This window comes from Panthera tigris, chromosome A2, assembly GCF_018350195.1.
Source record: "Panthera tigris isolate Pti1 chromosome A2, P.tigris_Pti1_mat1.1, whole genome shotgun sequence".
NCBI classification, from domain to species: domain Eukaryota; kingdom Metazoa; phylum Chordata; class Mammalia; order Carnivora; family Felidae; genus Panthera; species Panthera tigris.
Window position 1 is genome coordinate 32,510,677 of NC_056661.1, and position 19,928 is coordinate 32,530,604.

At 41.7% G+C, this 19,928-nt stretch overlaps 2 long non-coding RNA genes across 5 annotated transcripts; one reads left to right on the forward strand and one right to left on the reverse strand.

Moving 5' to 3' along the window:
- Positions 1-601: 601 nt before the first annotated feature.
- Positions 602-3,898, reverse strand: LOC122236696. Of its 4 annotated transcripts, none has more exons than XR_006214894.1 (3): positions 1,242-3,896; positions 1,119-1,148; positions 602-771 (listed from the first exon to the last, which is right to left on the reverse strand). It is a non-coding gene; the product is annotated as an uncharacterized LOC122236696 (long non-coding RNA). The 4 variants fall into 4 exon arrangements; XR_006214892.1 differs by having other exon boundaries at positions 602-872; XR_006214893.1 differs by having other exon boundaries at positions 1,119-3,898.
- A 66-nt stretch (positions 3,899-3,964) lies between these two features.
- On the forward strand, positions 3,965-7,125 carry LOC122236697. Its single transcript, XR_006214895.1, has 3 exons — positions 3,965-4,309; positions 6,248-6,390; positions 6,607-7,125. It is a non-coding gene; the product is annotated as an uncharacterized LOC122236697 (long non-coding RNA).
- Positions 7,126-19,928: the final 12,803 nt, after the last annotated feature.

A 19,928-nucleotide genomic window follows, 5' to 3' on the forward strand; every position in this document is an offset into this window, starting at 1 on the left:
GCTCTTTCCATAATCTCAGCAGGGTGATGTCCATCATCTCCATAGATCCAGAAGTGGACAGGTGACTCAAGTCTGACCAAGCACAGCATCACATCCCTGGGACCATAGTGATTCATTCAAGGATGAAGAAAGGAGTTCAGTCTGGGCTGGCTATAGCCAGTGAGTTTCACTGTCAGGAATCCATTTTAAAAATTTTTTTTTTAACGTTTTATTTATTTTTGAGACAGAGAGAGACAGAGCATGAACGGGGGAGGGGCAGAGAGAGAGGGAAACACAGAATCGGAAGCAGGCTCCAGGCTCTGAGCCATCAGCCCAGAGCCCAACGCGGGGCTCGAACTCACGGACCGCGAGATCGTGACCTGAGCTGAAGTCGGCCGCTTAACCGACTGAGCCACCCAGGCGCCCCAGGAATCCATTTTAGAAGACAGACCTTCTGTTTCCATGGCCATTGCTTTTATCTGATGCATACCTTCCCAGACAAGCCTTTCCTTCGGTTGCCTTCTCAATTTGCTAGGAGCTTTTGGAAAACGAAATCATCTTCAGATTAGGATATTTCACTCTTTTTTCTTTGCTTTGATCATTTCTACCCCCTTCAGGTTGCTTTTTTTTTTTTTTTTTTTTTTAATTTGACTCCAGCCAGCCCTCTCCATGTCTTCATTTCTAGAACTACAGTATCCAGGAACGATCCAGAGAACAGAAAAACGTTTTTGCTGCAGAAGGATCAGGATCTAGGCACCATGTGGCATTCAGTTGGAGAGTTTCTTATATGTTCTTTACAAAAACAACAAAACAAGAAATAAATAAGAAACTAGAATCAAAAAGGAGCCATCCCAGCACTTCTTTTCTTTCTTCTTGAGGCTTGGCTTTGCATTCTGCAAAACAAAGCAATTTACTGGCAGTGCAAAGCTCCTGTGTCAGTTACAACTCCTTCTCTTGCATGGGACTAAAACCTCAACTCGAACTGACTTAAATCAAAAAAGAAAGAGAGAGAAGCCTCTTTTTCAGAAATGCCCAGGATAGACACTGGCTTTGGGGCACAACTAGATTCCAGACCCAAATGATATGATTAAGACCCATTTTCATTTCCCTTGTGTTGGCGTTATGGTCACAATACTCACGGTGATGCTGAAAAATCAGGGTTCAAGTACCTGTAGATAGAGGAAGAGAAAGCATATGCAATGCATTCATTCCCTCACCTACCCCTCTCTCTCTCTCCACACAGTTGCTTCCTGGTTACAAACCCGTGTCAGACTGTGGCATCCCAGAGACGGAGGCTTCGGATCACAAGTCTAGGTGACTCCAACACATCTCTCCAAAGTTAACTAATTCAGTCACTATGCCTAATTGCAAAAACCCTGGTGGGATGCTCTCAGAGGGGCCATCTGTATCTACCCCGAGTTCAGTCAGAGGAGCCATGAAAGCCACCTCTTTGGGGCTATAAGGCAGAGCATCTCAGAAAGCTGAAGGGAAAAGAGAAAACCAAAAGACTCTTAGGCATAATACAGTCCCCACCACAATGTATACACACACACTTCGCAACCACTGAGGGTCTTCCTATTACTCCAACCTATTCTCCCATGTGGTTAGGGATGGAAATGAAGTTGAACAACTTTCTCCTCTCAGGCTATAAATAATCCACACTTCCAACCTCTCTCATGTGTTTCCAAAGTGCAAGCTTCCTCATAGCCCGCGGAAGCAGGGTCAGGACATCTCTCAGAATACTCTAAAACAGAGATGAGTCCAGTAAAACCCCAGGCCAACTCCAGCCGATGTTCTAACTAGTACCAGACAGGCCAGACACGACGAGTTCAAATCTTGACTCCATCAATTATTAGCCAGGTTGTCCCTAGAAAGTCATTCAACTTCTCTGTGCCACATTTTCTTTGACTGTAAAATGTAACCGTTGTGGTCTTTGTGGTCCCTCCTCTATGATATTCTGCAATGATTTATACAGTGGGCCTGTTTGGTGGTATTCTCTTACATGTAAACTACTGTTAATACTCTAATCTTCTTCTAGACCAAGAAGAATTATTACATGTCAAAAAATAAAAGGAGCATCGGTATGGAAATACAAATCTGAATTCTCAAGCCAGCCCTGACCCCAGTCATTGTGCGGCCTTGAGAAGGCACTAGGGTCCCTGGATTCTCTCCTATAAAATGAGGGAATTAGAGTAATTGTCTCCGTGTTTCCTTCCAGCTTTATTCTAATAATACTCCTTAAGTGTAACAACTATTTTAAGACTGGACGTGAGGTAACTCACATGTTACCGTCATGGAAACATTAAGATGTCTTTGTTAAAAAAGGAAGTACCAGGATGCTGTCAAATATGGAATTCTCTTGTATACGCGAGGCTGGAGAAAAAAAAAAAAAATTAAGACCGTGACTTCTTAGTAACACTTCTGATAAGCTCTCTGGGGTACCATCCTGAGAGAATATAGCTCTTCATTAAGATGTCCTAGCCCAGCACGACAGAAGACAATATGCAGAACATTTTCCCTTGTAATATGTTGCTGTCTTTTTGTGGGTCGGTTGTTTTTTCCTCTATTGATTCCATTTACTGGATAACTACTAATCGTTTCCTTGGCCTAGTAGTAAGCCCCATTTGTGATTTATAAGATGGATTCCAAAGCAATCTTTATCTTGTTGGAGGCAGAGAAATTGGCTTGCTGTTACCTTATAGTCTTCTGGGTTCTGGAGGAGACTTACCCTGAGCAGTATTATGTCTGAGTAAGGAGCCGAGCGGTCCCCGGGCTGTCACAGCCATATATCCTTGGTATACCAGGAAATACGCTTTTGTTCAAAAATCATTTTCAAGTCACTGCCCAGGCCTCTCCACAGAAGCAAATGCCATTCCATCATTAGTTTCTCTTCTGACCTGTGCTCAGGCACAAACACATTCTCCTACAGCATCAAATACTCTTCAGCAAAGACTTCATCCTCAAACCATCCCATCAAAGTAATGAACAGAGGACACTTAACAGCAGGACTAATCTTGAGTATGTGCCCTATTTTGTGAGCCCAATCGCATCTTCTTTACAAAAGGCAAGAAACCAATTAGAAGCGCAACATTCATAGATGAGTATGAAAGAGTGCGGTATCTGACACTCTAGAGAAATAAGGAGGATAGAAAAACCATTTGTTGAGTGCAGACTACCGGCTGAATTTTAAATGCAGTGTCAAATTAAATCTGAGTAAGAACTTAGTGGGGGAGGTCGTGCAGACGTTCCTCTTTCCTTTTTACCCTTTTACAGGGTTATGAAGCAACTTGTCCAAGGCTGCTGAGATGCTAAGTAGTTGAGCTGTGATCTGGACCCAGGGCTGTCTTGCTTTCAAGACTGTGCCCCCAACTTCACCCCAAGATGCCCAAATACCATGTGATATAACTGGGAGAGCATGGGCCTCGTACCTCATTCAGATCCACACTGATGCATATTACACAGTTTCCTATACAATGACCGGTGCCTCCTTCTAAAGCACTTTCATAATGCCCCAAAAAGTGAAATTGTTCTCAATATCTTGCTTACTTGAAAAGGCAGATTACACTCGTCATTCAAAACAAAATAGCTCCCCCTACAGTTTTTGTTCCATACACATTCTCAGCTTTGGCAAAGGAGGAGGGAATCCGCAGGTCGGCAAGGCTGAGCTGAGCATTTCCTCCTACTGATGGGAGTAATTATCAGTCCATCTGCTTAGAGAGGATCAGCGGGTGCTACTCGGAATGAGAAGATGTCCCTTTTGCATTTTTCTCCATTTCAGCAGAATCAATCTATAATCTGTTAAGAGCCCTGCACTGATTCTGACTGGCTCCAGGCTGGAGTGAAAGTGAACTTTCTGGAGGCCGAATTCCCTTCTGATTTGCAGCCCAGGGCTGGCAAAGGCATTCTGTCAGCCTTCCAAGCCCTGAGATTCCTCTGTGACATCACAAGTGTCGGCTTTGCCCGACGCCCAGTGCCTCCCCGGAACTGTTTGGACCAGCGCACAGCTGTGCGTCAGCATCACCCCTGGACGCGGCCCCCACGTGCGTTCCCATGAGGCTGCAAGCGGGAACACCACTGATGATGCAAGCCCGGTGGGAACTTCTCTGCAGTGTCGTGGGTGCTCAGGGGGCCTGGGAACGTCATGAATGCGGAGTGGCCTAATGTCATTTGATCTCATCATTATGCCTTCCAACAACAAGCTGTCTCTACCCCTCTCCCATCTGATTCCTTCCCTTAGAGCATTTCCTAAGAATATGGGTGGGAATGATGGGGAGGAGACCCTTCCTATGTCCATGCAGAATCTACCTAAGTGGATAAATGAGTACCATGCGTAAGTACCATGCATAAGTACGATGCATAACAGTCAGACCTCCAGCCCTCCCCCCATTGATACCAGACAATTAAATGAGAAATGCAGCTAAAAGGTAAAAATTTTAAAACATAGACATAGTGATAGCTACTACCTAATGAGTTCTTCACATAGACTAACCACTGTGTTAACAACTTTACGTGTAACGTTTCGTTTAGTTCTCAAAACAGGCTTATGAGGCCTGTTCTGCTAATACACCCATTTTGCAGAGGAGTAAACGAAGATTCAGAGAAGCTAAATAATTTTGCCAAGCTCACGCAGGTGTCAAAAAGCGGAGCATAGAGTTGAACTTATATCTCACTCCAAAGTCCATGCTCTTAGCGCTCTGCAGTACTGCTTCTCCGAAACAGAAATGCCAGCTTTTATGCAGCTACTTACAATAGAAAGTACAAACGGATCCTAGAAATGACCCTTAAAATACTCGGATACTTAAGAAAACTGAAATTCTGAAATGAGCACGCTTGCCTCATAAGGTTGTTCTTTGCATCCAAAAATGGCCTTTCACTCCACTGACTGGACGTGACAGTTAATGTGTATAGAATGGTTTGTGACTTTTCAAGCATTTCCATGTACGCCATTGGATTGGATATTGCCAGGAATCTGTGAGAAACAGAGGGCAGGCATTATTATTCCCACTATCTAGATAAAGTGGCAGGCTTAAGGCCATTCAGTGACATGGCCAAGGTCCCAGAGTTTAAAAACAATGCGTCCCAACTCAGTTCACAGCTTTTTCTAGTCCCCAGAGATGCCTGACTTGGGAACAGAGAGTAACTTCAATCTTTCCGCCTGGTGCTGAGGACAAACCCAATCCTTCAGACCCACTTCCTTCCATCTCAGTTAAAGATGTAACTGGCCTTTCAATCAGACACCTCCATCCAGGGCCAAGATTAAGTCACTTATTTGTGCTAATTCTCCCTGCCTACCCACATTTGAGGAGTGGCTTGTTCAGAAAATTCCCCCAAGTTTTCAGACCAGCTGAAAGTGATGCGCAACAGGAAAGATCACAAGGCAGGAGGGATGGATGGGAGTGTGGCAGACTAAACATCTGGGGATGACACGGCCCAAATTGGTGAATTTATTTTAAACAAGTTGCTTAGTCTGAGCCGTGATCACCTTCCCCATGTCAACGTTATCAATGGAATGACCTCCTAAAATTTCCTGCGGCCACTCAGGTCCATTTTTCACAGTGAAACGGTGTCATCTTACAAAAATGCAAGTCCCTCTCAGCTTGAAGCCTTCCAAATGCTTCCTAAAGCTTTCAGGCTTAAGACACCAAATCCTTATAATATGTAACCCCAGCTGATTTGTCCAAATTCTTAGGTCATTCCCCCACCAGGTGCCTTTCCCCTCTGAGTCTTATTCTTAATCTCTTTGCCTAATACATGAAAAGCCTCTTTATAATCTCCCTCACAATAACCCCCAACATAGGTTTGGGCATCTCCAGAAATAGCCTGGCAAGACACCCATTCCCTTGATAAGCATACCAAATTATCATTCACTAGTTGAATCCCAGTCAGCTCCTGAAGTCCCACAAATCTGGGTCCAAATCCCCTTCCATTACACTAGCTGTGTGAGCTCTGTCTCAGTACCTCAGTTTCCTCATCTGAGAGGTGACCTCAGAAAGTCACTGTAGCAAGTAAATGAGAACACACGTAGAATGATTCAAAAAGTGCCTTACACGTGTTTAGTAAGTATTAGTCATATCATCATCATCGTTATCACCATCACCATCATCATCCTCATCATCACTTTCCCCACGTTCCTTCCATTCACTTGGCTACACACCTCAAGTGTCTTTATCCAATGCCTAGTAGTATAAGCTATTTTTTAAATGAAAACATTTATCAAATCCCCACAGGACTCTCTAGAGCCCAGATACTTTTTTTTTTTTTTTGACAGAAAAGTGCCTGGATTATGGTGAATGTTTCCCTAGCCCTGCCGCCAAGTTTCTGAGGAGTTTACTGACCAGGACCACAAGCCATGCCCAACCTCCTTCCGCAAAGCCATGCCCACACCTCACACCCATGCACACAGACCAAAGAGTAAGTTAATTTCCTGGTTCAGTCGCTTTTAGAAAGGGATTTCTAACTCAACTTGAGTTTCTACTACGTCAACCCTATAGGTGTAGAGGGAATTGAAGAGACGGTAAGTGACAAGTAAGGACCAGAGGCAACTACATCAGGACTTTCTTTTTAACAGAAGGATGGAGAAATAAAATAACAAAAAAACCTGATGCGGCGCTCTCATTTGTGTTTCAGGTTCACGGCAAAAAAATCAATATGGTCTCTGTCTTTTCTTTCAAGATCTCAAATGCTTCCTACTTCAAAGCATATCATCTGTTTAGTTACTGCCTTTCACAAAGACACAAAGTGAGACATTAATTTGTGCAGCATGAACTGAATTTCCAAAAGGTATACATGGGGAGTGTACATGAGAAGAATCTGTGGATGCAATGCAGCAAAGCACACTGCCCTGCCTTGGTGATGGGAGTAACTGTGCTCAGCGCATGTGGGTAGATTCCACTATTTCATCACACTCACGTCGACAGCACAAATGCCATGCCAGATGAATCATTAAGGAGCATCATATTTTCTTTGTACCTACAGCCTCTTCTAACCATAATGAAGTGGTTAAAACAAGCAACTGATAAAAACCGTGGGCCAGTCTATTATTTTTACCCAAATATACCATAGCAACCACAGGGATGAAACAGACAAGACAGAAAAAAAAATCAACCTTTAGAGCATAAATTTAGGTAATTCAAAATGAAATCACCATTCAAGGAACCCAGTTCATCTCACCTTATCACTGCAAGAGGGCAGCCAACTCAGGGCAAGAAAAAGATATTAATTCCTCAGTTCCTACTCACTTTACCGTCGCCTCTCCGCCCCTGGTATGACTTCAGGTTCCCCATCAGGTTCTGCCCCAAGCAGAGCTCATGAGAAAGCTTATAGTAACACCTTTTATCTCCCTCTTCATGGCCCTTCATTGCAACCATTTCTACCTTTCTGTCCTCAAGACACTCAGAACAATGCTGGGTAAATCCATGGGACCCTTTGATTACAAGTGACAGAAACTAAACTTAAATTCATTAAGCTACACGGGAGTGTTTGGCTCTAGTAATGGGGAAGTCCAGGGTTAAGCTGGCCTCAAGGAGCCCAGTAACTTAGACAATGTGATTATATTTTACCATCCCTCTCCACCTCCCAGCTCAGATTCTCCTTGATGTCCTCTTTTTCTACTGATTGGCTGCTGGCTAGCAGCCAGCCTCAGCGATGGAATGGTAAAGAAGCATGAGTGCAGAAAACTCCAGCTTTCCATCACCCCTGCTTAGCCACACCAGAGCAGCTCTCTTCCCTCATGGCTCTATATAAAATTGCAGGAAAGGACTCTGATTGGCCTGAACTGGGTCATGCACGCATTCCCGTAGCCTTGGAAACAGGTAGCTATGACTGGCCTGGCCTACTTGTGTGCCCACGCCAGCAGCCACAGGGCTAGGTCTTGTGATTAGCAGCTCCTCACAACCAGAACAGTTCCTACGAAAAGAGGTGTGTTTGGTGTTCCCAGAAGGTGGGTGGGAAGACAAAAATAGCATCTATTCACTGGCTTATCTCATTAAGCCTTTATTTCCAGAATACTCACACACTCTGACCCTCCTGTGCCTTAACTGATGACCTTTGTTTCCCACTAAATATTCCCCGCTATAACTCTTATAAAGACTGGCCTTTTGGAGACCATCTTAAAGCTCTACTTCATCTCATTTTCATACTTAAAGAAATTCAGCCTAGCAACCACAAGTAAATAAAAATCAATTTAAATGTTTACTACATTTTAATACGGAAAAATGCCAGCTTAAGTATTATTCTTGTAACTCCCGGAAAAATATTCTCTGAGCATTCCCTCCTTCTCCAATTCTGAGATGAATGAAGGTGGCTCTAAAGGTCAGTGAACCTGCGCTACTCTAACACCAACAATTCCTCTCCAAACCTGTCCTGCTTTTCATTTCCCCCTTAATATCTCTATCATTTTCCTCCTACCATTTGCTTTTTGACCTTTCTAGAGTAATTAGCATCTCCAGACCTCACCATTTGCAGTGATGTATATAATAAAGACCAAGATGATGATGATCAAGACAGAAATCTATTTGGTGGAGCAGGAGGAGCCCCGGAGGCAAGCTGGCAAAGTCAGGTTTTTCTTCAGCAGGTGAGGGAAGCAGATCTGTGAAGGTTCACATGTTGGTGCATTTTTCCCTGAGATACACTATTCACTTAAAGTCTAGCCACTCATTTCACAAACTCACTGAGAACCAGAGTCACACAAAGCATGTAGCATAGACTGTATTCTCATGAGATGTTACATGATGAAAGGCTTTGTAATTACATAAATGTGGGAAATGTTTATATTTGATGCCTCCATTTGAGACTTATGATGCATCTTAAAGGCTCTGAGAAGTCCTGTGGTAAAGGAATACGTTTAACTTATTTTGCTTAGTATTTCCAAAACTAATTAACGGATAAAAGTATTCAGGGTAACACATATTAACAGTCTTTTGAATATACTTTGAGCACTGCAATGCTAAGAGATTTGTAGATAATAATACCTTCTCGGGAGAGTTTTTATGTTTTTGGAGGCTCATCCCCCACACAAAGCTCTAATGGTGAAGATGCTGGGTGCACGGCTGGCCAGCATTCTGTTCTTGGAAGCAGGACCCTCTGATAATTAGTCTTCTACTGCCTGCATTTGGCTTGGAATCGCTCTCCATGTGAAACTGCTGACCTACTGGGCAACACGGGTAACAGAAGAACCGTGAGCCCACTGCAGACCTCCCTCCCATGAAACCAGTTTAGTGCTCTCACGGCTCCTACCGCACCTGGGGCTTGTTACCAGTTTCCTACAAAAAGGACCCAGTTCTGTTCATCAGTGTTTCAGGAAACTTCTCCAAGCTCCTCCCTTTTTTGGTCCTGTTAAATATGTGTGTCCTCCGCCTTGCCACTTCTGGTTAAGAACCTTTGGCTTTGGGCTGGGCTTCTACCTCTCTGCCTAGCCCCTTAGATTTAATGTTCTGGCCCAGATGACTAGCTCCAGCTCCAGGTCTATTCTCATACCTTAAAACGACAGGTCAACTTCACCCTCTTAAACTCAGGTTCCAGAACCCCAGCTGAGGGATGAACGTACACTTACTACTGGTCTTCAAGGGAAACAGAGAAGTTCTTCTTTAAAACATCCTATACATTTTACCTCTTTCTTTTGTCAAACTTAGTGCGCACACTCGTGCTCTCCCTCTCTCCCTCTCTCTCTCCCCCCATATATAAAAATATATATATATATATATCTTAAATCTCTCTCCCCCCATATATATAAATATATATATAACTTAAATCTCTCTCTCCATATATATATATAACTTAAATCTCTCTCTCTCTATATATATATATAACAAATAACTCTCTCCCTCTCTCTCCCCCCCCCTCTATGTATGTATGTATGTATATATATATATACATATACATATATATATATATACATATACATATATATGTATATAACTTAAATCTCTACACCACCTCTGAGATTTCAAGCTTCTTGAGAAGAAAAATCTCCATTTTTTCATATATTTCACAATGCCTGCATAAAGCCAATTGCACACAATAAGTATTTGATGAATGTTTATTGACTCCACAAATAGGAAAATGAATGATCTTTTATTCACCATATGGAATTTTGCTTTTGAGGACCAAGAGAAAAGGTAACAGATTTATAAATGCAATGTATAAAAGTAAGATAACATTACATCTTGTTAATTTAGGATTCCCTAATTCAAAAGCTGTGTTAATTCCCACAGAGTGGTGATTTTGCTTGCCTCCATACAAGCCCAGGTCCATCTGGCAATGTCTGGAAATATATCTCATTGTCACAACTGGGGTGGAGGGAACAGAACTATCAGCATCTAGTGAGTAGAAGCCCGGAGTGCTCTAAATGTCTTACAATGCACAGGACAGCCCCCACAACAACAAAGAATCGTGTGACCCAAAATATCAAGTACCGGTACTAACAAATCCTGCCACAGAGATCAGGCAAAAGCCCTCCTTTTCATTGCCCAACAGCAAAAAGCTTTCTAAAGAAATTAATAGCCTAAAAAGATTCCAAAAAGAATTTAAGCTTTTCCAAGTGCATAAAGTCACCTGATTTGCTTTCATCAAAGAGTGGTCCTCATTATTGTTATTATTCCACTCTGTAATCACCCAGAATGCTTTGCTCATGCTCTGTGTTTGACCAATTGCTGAATTGAATTGCTTAAATGCTTTCTCTTCTTAGTGATGCTTTTGTCTATATTACAGGGTAGGAACCAAATTTAATTCGCTAGTCATAGGACAAATATTTACCACAAACAATAGCATTCCAACGGTTTGAATATCTAACTGCCAGAATGGCTTCTATAAAAGAAATTGTAAGCACAAATGCTCAGTTAGCATTTAAAGACCCAACTGCTCATAAGCCAGACAGTACATGCACAAATTACTGCTTTCTTCACTTGACAACTGCTGTTTTTATCTTGACACATCCACTTAAAAATTATTTCTGACAAGAATCTTAACAGCTTTAAATCAGTCTAATTAAAAGTAATACAGTTTTGCTAGAAAAGTGTTTGAAATTATACAGTATTGCACAGTTGACTTCTCAAATCAAGTTACTGAGTGCATTAGTAAATGCCAAAAACACCTCCACTGATATATGGCCTCCTATCAAAGGAAAACATTTCTACTATTCTTATGGAAGTTCCTAGCTGCGAAGTTGTAGGTGGCGAAAAATGCTTAGAGCTTTTCTGTGGTGTATCAGCACCATGTCCTCAAACGTTATATAGATGTGGTAGGCAGCCTGTGACAGTGATCACTGGGATTTCCGGTGATCCTCACCTCCTGGTATCCACATCCAGTGTAACCCCTTTCATGGGAGTATATATGAAACCTGGTGACTCACCCCTAACAAAAAAAAAAATATATATATAGCACAGGTAATGGGATGTCACTTCCATGATGACATTACGAGAGAGTCTAGCTTCCATCTTGCTAGCTTTCTCCCTTGCTGGCATTTTCTCCGACCCTCTTGCGTCTTTGCTACCGTGCTGTCAGTTGCCCAACAGAGAAGCTTACCCGGGAAGGAACTGACGGTGGTCCACAGCACATAAGGAGCCAAAACTCTGTCCAACAACGCACAAGTAACTGAATCCTCCCAGAAAATACATGAATAAGCTTGGAAGTGAATCCTTCCCATATAAGCCTGGAGATGACCACAGCACCATGACAGACTCAAAGCCTTGCTAGGCTGCCCCTAAATTCCTGTCCCACAGAAGCTATGAAGTAACATGCGGTCATTTTCAGCTGCTAAGTTTGAGGCCATCTGTTGTGGAGCAGTAGGTAAGTAATACACAATATAACGTCTACATATTTCTATTCTTTAAAAAATTTTTCATACATGAGACTGGGTGACTCATTTGATTAAGCACCCAACTTTGGCTCAGGTCGTCATCTTTCAGTTTGTGAGTTCAAGCCCCACATTGGGCTCTGTGCTGACAGCTCAGAGCTCAGAGCCTGAAGCCTGCTTCAGATTCCCCCTCCCTCTCTCTGTCCGCCCCCCCCTTTCTCTTTCTCTCTCTCTTTCTCTCTCTCTCTCTCACACACACACATACACTCTCTCTCTCTCTCTCTCTCTCTCTCTCCCTCCCTCCCTCAAAAATAAATGTTAAAAAACATTTTTTTAATAAAATAAAATTTCTTCATTGACAAAAGCCCCACATCTCCTATTCCCTGATGGGTATTTTTTACAGTTCCATCATAAACATCTCTTCATGCTCTTAAACTAAACTTTGCATGTCCTCAACCCCACACCAGTATTTTGTCCTGATGTCTATATTTCTTAAAAGCATGCTCCTTTACACTCTTTACCAAATGAAGAGAACGAGAAATGCAATCTTGGTGAGCTGGGTTGAAAGCACAGGTGTCGTCATTAACTTCTCCGTTTTCTTATTGACAATTCTACACACAGCCGTGATGCCCTCAGACTGTGCCTCCTTTCTTCACATCCCTCCTTCCTTGTTTCCTTATGTCCGAACTAATGTAATTGTCCAAAATAGACTTCTTCTCCAATTCACTTTGTACCTACAAAACTGGATTATACCTCTTAAAACACCACTTTTCTCATTTTACATGACACTTTTGCCAAAAAGTATCAAGAAGACACATTCATGTTTGGAAAATTACCTTTGACCAAGATATTCATTCTCAAAGTACACGTGGCATGCCAGTTTCTGTCCCTTTTGTGACCAGGGCCTTATGAAAACTGGACTGTTAAGGTTGTTCTGTCCAAGTGTTAGGGCCAAATAAAACAATACAGCCATTTTGATATAACATATCCATCAAGGCTGTTGATCAAGGCTGTTGTTAGAGGTTAGGGTCCCAGGAAGAGGACTGCAAGGTGGAGATAATTACCAGGAGAGAAGATTATTAGGGAGTCCTTTAAGAATGATGGCAGTGGGGGGAGAAAAAGGGGAAGTAGGACCGGGCAGAGGAGATGCTGGGTGACAAAGTAATCACTACAAAAGCCTCAGCCCTATTCAGATTAGCATCTTTATTCAGAGAAGCCTAAAACTGGGAACAATTCAAAATTGTTCATCAACAAAATTAATTGTGGCATATTCAGACAAGGAACACTATGCAGTTAAAAAAAAAAAAGCAAACTACTGTTAATTCGACAACATAGATGACTTTCACAGGTGTGATATTAATCAAAAGAAATCAGACACCAAAGGGTAATTAATGTATGATTCCAATTATATGAAGTTCAATAAGTAACAAAATTAACCTATGGGAAGAGAGATCAGAACAGTGGTTTCTCTTAAAGGAGAGAATGAGAAGAGACAAGTGCGAATCTTGGAGGGGTAGGGGCACTGAAAACATCCTGTCCCAGTCTCGATAGCTGTTGTATAGGTATATATAAAGATATCTAGATCTAAATCTAGATATACATGCACATATATATGTAAGAATTTCTCAAAGTATACACTGAGTATTTGTATACTGTGATGTATTCATGGTTTTTTTTTAACGTTTTATTTATTTTTGAGACAGAGAGAGACAGAGCATGAACAGGGGAGGGTCACAGAGAGGGAGACACAGAATCTGAAACAGGCTCCAGGCTCTGAGCTGTCAGCACAGAGCCCGACACGGGCCTCGAACTCACGGACCGCGAGATCGTGACCTGAGCCGAAGTCGGCTGTTTAACCGACTGAGCCACCCAGGCGCCCCGATGTATTCATGTTTTAAATGAGAAAAATAAGTACCAGCCAAACAAAACAACAATTTTCTCAAGAGAATATGTCCATCCTCCTTGGTCACCCAGCTACAGGTGCAGACAATTTTTCAAATTAATTTTCACAGCTGTATGGCTATATGTATACCTCTACCCATAAAGTGTAGGATACATGCACCAATACAAAAGGAAGACACCTGTATAATGACAATGGTCATCTCCGGCCACTTCAATTGCATGCAGTTTTCATTTTCTTTTTTTTACCTCTTCTATTTAAAAAAAAAAAAAAAAAATGAGCATTGGTTGTTTCTTATGTAACGGAATGAGTGATTATTCTTTTTAAAATGCATAATTCACTGAAGCATGAGCTAAAACAGAAAAGCGATGCTGCAAGTGAGGTTATAAGCACCGTAGTCACTTGGAGCATGTGTTCAACAGCAAGGTGAAAGAGTATCTTTTTCAGGACATGAGAGTGGAGATCAGTATAGAATGCCAATGAGGAAAAGGTGCCACATTAAAAACGAGCTGAAAATGACTCAAGCGGCAATGACCATGCATTCGGTGGGAATACCCAGTTTGAAGGACCACCGCAAAACTGCTGACAAACAGTTAGAGATTTCTGGCAAGCAGCAGGCAGAGACAGAGGAGCTGTCCCCACATGGGGCCTCTGATCTCCCAGAAGGCCAAGAGCCAGCCCGATCCTCTGACAGTGACAAGCTCTTTCTGTGCCTGTGGCCTCGGATGCTGCACAGAAGACAGGCCAGAGAGATGCAAAACAAGAAAGCCTTTCAGCCGTGTTCAGACACCAGAGTGACTGGGACGTCAGCCCTGAAGTCTGGGGAATACCCCAAGTAAGCCACAGTGACAGGTAAATAAAGAAGGGTGTGAATTTGTCAGATTCCAAAGGCTTCCAGCCACTCTGACTCATTGCCCACTGAAATCATTTTGCAACGATCCGACTGTTCCCAGATCTCCGTACCATGGAGCATCACATTGCCTGCCAGCACAGCTCAGGATCAGGAATCCTTAGGAGCGGCCAAAGGAACACAAACATTTCAGTACAGAGTTTTTATAATAGGAGGGAAAGGATTCCTTCTCTCACAAAGAACATGGAGAGCTCACAAAAAGAAAAAAGCTTAATTTCTTTACCACCCAGTAGAACTATACTAATAATAATAAAAAAAAAAACAGTAATTTATGGATTCTTATTTGGAGAAGCGTCAGGGAGATAGGGTGGTGACGGTAAATGAAGCCATTTGCCCCTGTGGAAACAACAATAGCCTTGTGATTCAAAGGACTCGCGCTGGCTGCATGGCCTTGGGCAATTTATTTCTCCAAGCACCAGCTTCCTCTAGCATAAAGTAGGGAGAATGATAGCACCCATCTCACAGCACACGTTGTGAAGAATGATGGGAATAACCTAAGTTATGTATGCTTAGTACCATGCCCAGCACTGAGCAAGCACTTATTAACAATATACGTTAGATGACATATACGATTGTCACAGTTACTGGCCGTTCTCACTCCCGCCTCTTTTGAGCTTCATTCCTGGTATAAAGTTTTCTTTTGTGTCTCTTATTGTGTGTTCTTTCTAAAGTAGACTCTAGCCTTATGAAAAGAACACATGACAAGAGCTGGCCTAAGCCAACTGGCACAAAAGACAGTAAATACAAGTGGTGTAGCCCACTGCCAACCCAGAGGGGTAGAAGCCTACTTAAGCCAATTATGCAAAGTCAGCTTACCTGGTTTTTTTCCCCATTGGCGAGTCATTAAAATCCTGACTCAGAAAGTCCGGAATGATCCATGTGTCTAAGTAACTACGTATTCGAGAATACAAAGAAGTGCTCCTTAATCGCAAAATCGGAGAGGCTCCATATTTATAAGGAAGTCTACATTCTAGAAAGTTGATGGTAAAAGACAGTATCTGGCCACTCCTCACTAAGGAACTGGCGATAATCTTTTTTTTTTTTTTTAATGTTTATTTATTTTTGAGAGAAAGAGAGAGAGAAAGACATAGCATGAGCAGGGGAGGGGCAGAGAGCTAGCGAGAGACACAGAATCAGAAGCAGGCTCCAGACTCCAAGCTGTCAGCACAGAGCCTGATGTGGGGCTTGAACCTACGAATTGTGAGATCATGACCTGAGCCAAAGTTGGACACCCAAGTGACTGAGCCACCCAGGCGCCCCAGGAACTGGTGATAATCTTTAAAAATGAAATTGAGCAAACAATTCTCATTATCTGTCTGACAACAGAGAAACTTTTTACTTTCTGTATAGGTATTTGCTAGAAGTATAGTACTACAGTTAAAAGGGCAGACTTGGAACATCATGCCGTGTGGGATCCCAAACCCAGTGACAGTATTTGTTAGATGTGTGGCTTGGGTATGTTATTAACATCTTTGTGCCTCAGTTTTGTTAACGGTAAGTGAAATTAATAATAGTACCTGTCTCAGAAGATGAATAAAAGCATTAAACAAACTTATTTCAGAAAAGGTAAAGTGATTAGTGCCTGGCACACAGGAGGTAAATCTTTAGCTATTTTTATTCATTAAATTGTTAATTTTTTTATTAATTTGTTATAACCCATTAAAAATGAATGGATTTCTCTTATTACTTTTTTATTTATATTCAGTTTAGAAATTTCAGAAAATAAATTAAAAGGGAAAAAAAATCATCTGCTATTCAGCCTCTCCGAAATAACCACTGTTAACATTTTGAAAAAGTTTTCTTCCAATTGGCTTTTTAAACAATTTCAGAACTGAGGCCAAAGTGTACATGCTATTTTGTAACCTGATTTGTTTCCACTTAACTGCCAATTATTGGGGGAAAGTGTCATATTTTTCACTTAACCATACTTCACAGAAACATTTCTTCTCATTAAATATTCTTCTACAACATTATTGTGCCTAATGCAAGATATTACATTGCCTCAGAGTATTTAGTTAACCATTTTGCTATTACTGGGTATTTAGAAGGTTTCTAAATCTTTACTATTTTTTTTAAAATGGTCAAACACCCTTAGAGATAAATGATTGTGTCGGTCCATGAACTTGTCCTAAAGGTAAATACTAGGAATGGAATTTCCAATATCCAAGAGGAATAAACGTTATTAAAGCTTTTGCTATATTCAATAGCTCTCTATCGTAATGCATTATTTCTTCCAAAGTGCTCTTTAAAATTCCTGGCTAGAAATATGTGCTGCTATAGTTCTTTGTCTCTCTAAGCAACAGGATCTTTTTTCAGTTCCATTGTAAGATCCACATTCTCTTCTGTGGGGCAATAAAAGGGCTCTTTTTTTAAGGCCATCTTGGTTTACGTTTTTAACAGGAAGGGGCTTTTAAAACTCTAATAAAAAAGAATCCTTTCCTGTTGCCTTTAAGCCGGAATTAAATTATGCAAAAATACCATAGCCACGATATTTATTGTGCAACCTCTGGCAAGCACAACCCTAGATGTTCTCTCTTTGCCACGTGAAGCTCAGGATTGTGTACTGTTCCCTGTTTACCGGGTCAATGCTTGGCTAGTCAGCTCCTCTTGACTATCTTTCCACCTTCCTTTTTCACTTTCTGAGCTAGGATGTTCCTATTTTGGAGGCCAAAAAGAAAAACCACTTTTAACGTGAAATGCCCACATGTCAACACATTTACAAACCTGTGCACATGCCCGTTTTCCTCTAGTGGTTTCTCTTTGGAATTGGAGTCAATCTCAACCCCTTCCACTGACGTGCACACTCCGCAGAAGATCTAGCCTGTGGCTCTTCCTCCAAAGGCCCTGCTGCTTCCTCTCCCTCAACTGCCAAACTCAAGTCACACCAAACCTTCTTCCGGTCCTTTAATACTCCAAATGCCATCTGACCCTAGAGCTGTGCATGAGCTGTCCCCTCTGCCTCAAATACTTTTTCTTTGCTCCTTCCGGTCATTCAGATCAGAGCTCAATGACATCTCCCCAGAGACCTTCTCTGGCCATTCAACCTCAAGATGCCTCTCACTCACTCTTTCTCACATCTCCTAACTTAAACTTCTGCAGCACGCTTGTCATTTTCTGATCTTAACTAATATCAAGGACTTTAACTATTTTGATTCCTGCTCCATCCCTTGGAAGTAGTGCCTGGCATGTAGTAGCTGCTCAACAAATATTTACTGGGAAGTTATGCTGAATGGATTATAAAACAATTTGCTTGTTACAGCCTTTTTGACACTTCCAGCAGAAGCTGAGTTCTGGAAGGAGGGAAACGTTGTAATGAGAGTAAGGTGAACCTCTGTAAGAGGAACATCTCCATTATACAAGTAGCCTTGGGAAACCAACTGCAGGCAGATCTGAAGACACTAGATCTACTATGTACAGACAGTAGACACTACTTTAGCAGCTTTAGAGGGCAAAGAAATTTCCTTCTTTTTTTAAAGGTTTTTTAAAATTTATTTATGATTTATTTTGAGAGAAAGAGAGAGAGAGCACACAGGGGAAGGGCGGAGAGAGAGGGAAATAGAGAATCCCAGCAGGCTCTGCATTGTCAGTGTGGAGCCCAATGTGGGTCTTGATCCCATGAACCTCTGACATCACAACATGAGCTGAAATCAAGAGTCAGACGCTTAACCGACTAAGTCACCCAGGTGCCCGAAACTTCTTTCTGATTGTCAAAAAGGAATGGAAGAAGAGAGCAAAAGGAGTTGGAGAAGAAGAAAGGAAGGAAAGGAAAAGGAGAGAAGGGAGAAGAGAAAGGGGAAGAGAAGGAAAGAAAGAGTGAATTCAAAGTGGATCTTTGAAATAAACATAGGGGTACATATATCTTTTTGAATTAATGTTTTTGTATTCTTTGGGTAAATACCCAGGAGTGGAATTAACTGGATCATATGGTAATACTATTTTTAATTTTTTGAGGAACCTCCGTACTGTTTTCCACAGTGGTTGCACCAATTTGCATTCTCATGGGGTTCTTTTTTCTTCATACCCTTGCAACACTTAATGTTTTTTGTTGTTGCTGATTTAGCCATTCTGATAGGTGTAAGGTGATATATCATGGTGGTTTTGATTTGCATTTCCCTGACAATGACTGACGTTGCACATCTTTCCGTGTATCTGTTGGCCATTGGTAGGTCTTCTTTAGAAAACATCTATGGAATATTACTCACCCACAAAAAAGAATGCAATCTTGCCATTTGTGAAACATGGATGGACCCACAGGGTATAATGCTAAGTGAAATTCATCAGTCAGATAAAGACAAATGCCATACGATTTCACTTATATATGGAATTTAACAAACAAAACAAAGGGAAAAAATGAGACCCCCCCCCAAAAAAAAACCACAACAACAGCAACAAAAAAACAGACTCTTAAATACAGAGAACAAACTGGTGGCTGCCAGAGGGGAGGTGGTAGGACGATGAGTTAAACAAAGAGGGTTAAGAGTACACTTATCATGATGAGCACTGAGTAACGTATGGAATTGTTGAGTCACTATACTGTGCACCTGAAACCAATATAACACTGTATGTTAATTATACTTAAAACAAAAAAAAAAGAAAAACATCAAAAACGAAGCAGTTCTTTGAAATGCGTGGTTGAGTTCTTACAGACACGCAGGCCACATGTAATAGGCCCAGAGAAAACAAGAATGATGTACTAAAGGGCCAGGCAACCAAGAAGAGTTTCAAGGAGGAATCTGAAATGAGCTTGTAGAATTAGTAATTTTTTTTCTTTTTTTTTTCTTTTTTCTTTTTTAATTTTTTTTTTAACGTTTTATTTATTTTTGAGACAGGGAGAGACAGAGCATGAACAGGGGAGGGTCACAGAGAGGGAGACACAGAATCTGAAACAGGCTCCAGGCTCTGAGCTGTCAACACAGAGCCCGATGCGGGGCTCGAACCCACGGACCGTGAGATCATGACCTGAGCCGAAGTCGGATGCTTAACCGACTGAGCCACCCAGGCACCCCAGTAATTTTTTTTTCTAATAGAAAAAGAAGGCAAAGAAAATCATAGCAGACTGAGCAAAGGCAAGTAAAAATAAAAGTGCACGACTGGTTCTGAGAAATGGAGGTCATTTTGTGGAGCTGGTATGTGAGGTACAGAGAGCAATTTGAGGGAACCCTGATTGCCAGTGTGTATGTATTAGACACTTTCATTCCCCAGGAGCACTCGCAAGGCCTGTCCAATTGTGACACATTAGCAAGAAGAGACACCGGTTATGTATTACTGGTTCTTACTGGTCGCCTCTCTCATTTTTCTTTTTCTTGACATCTTTACTGAGATAAAATGTACATACCATCCAATTTATC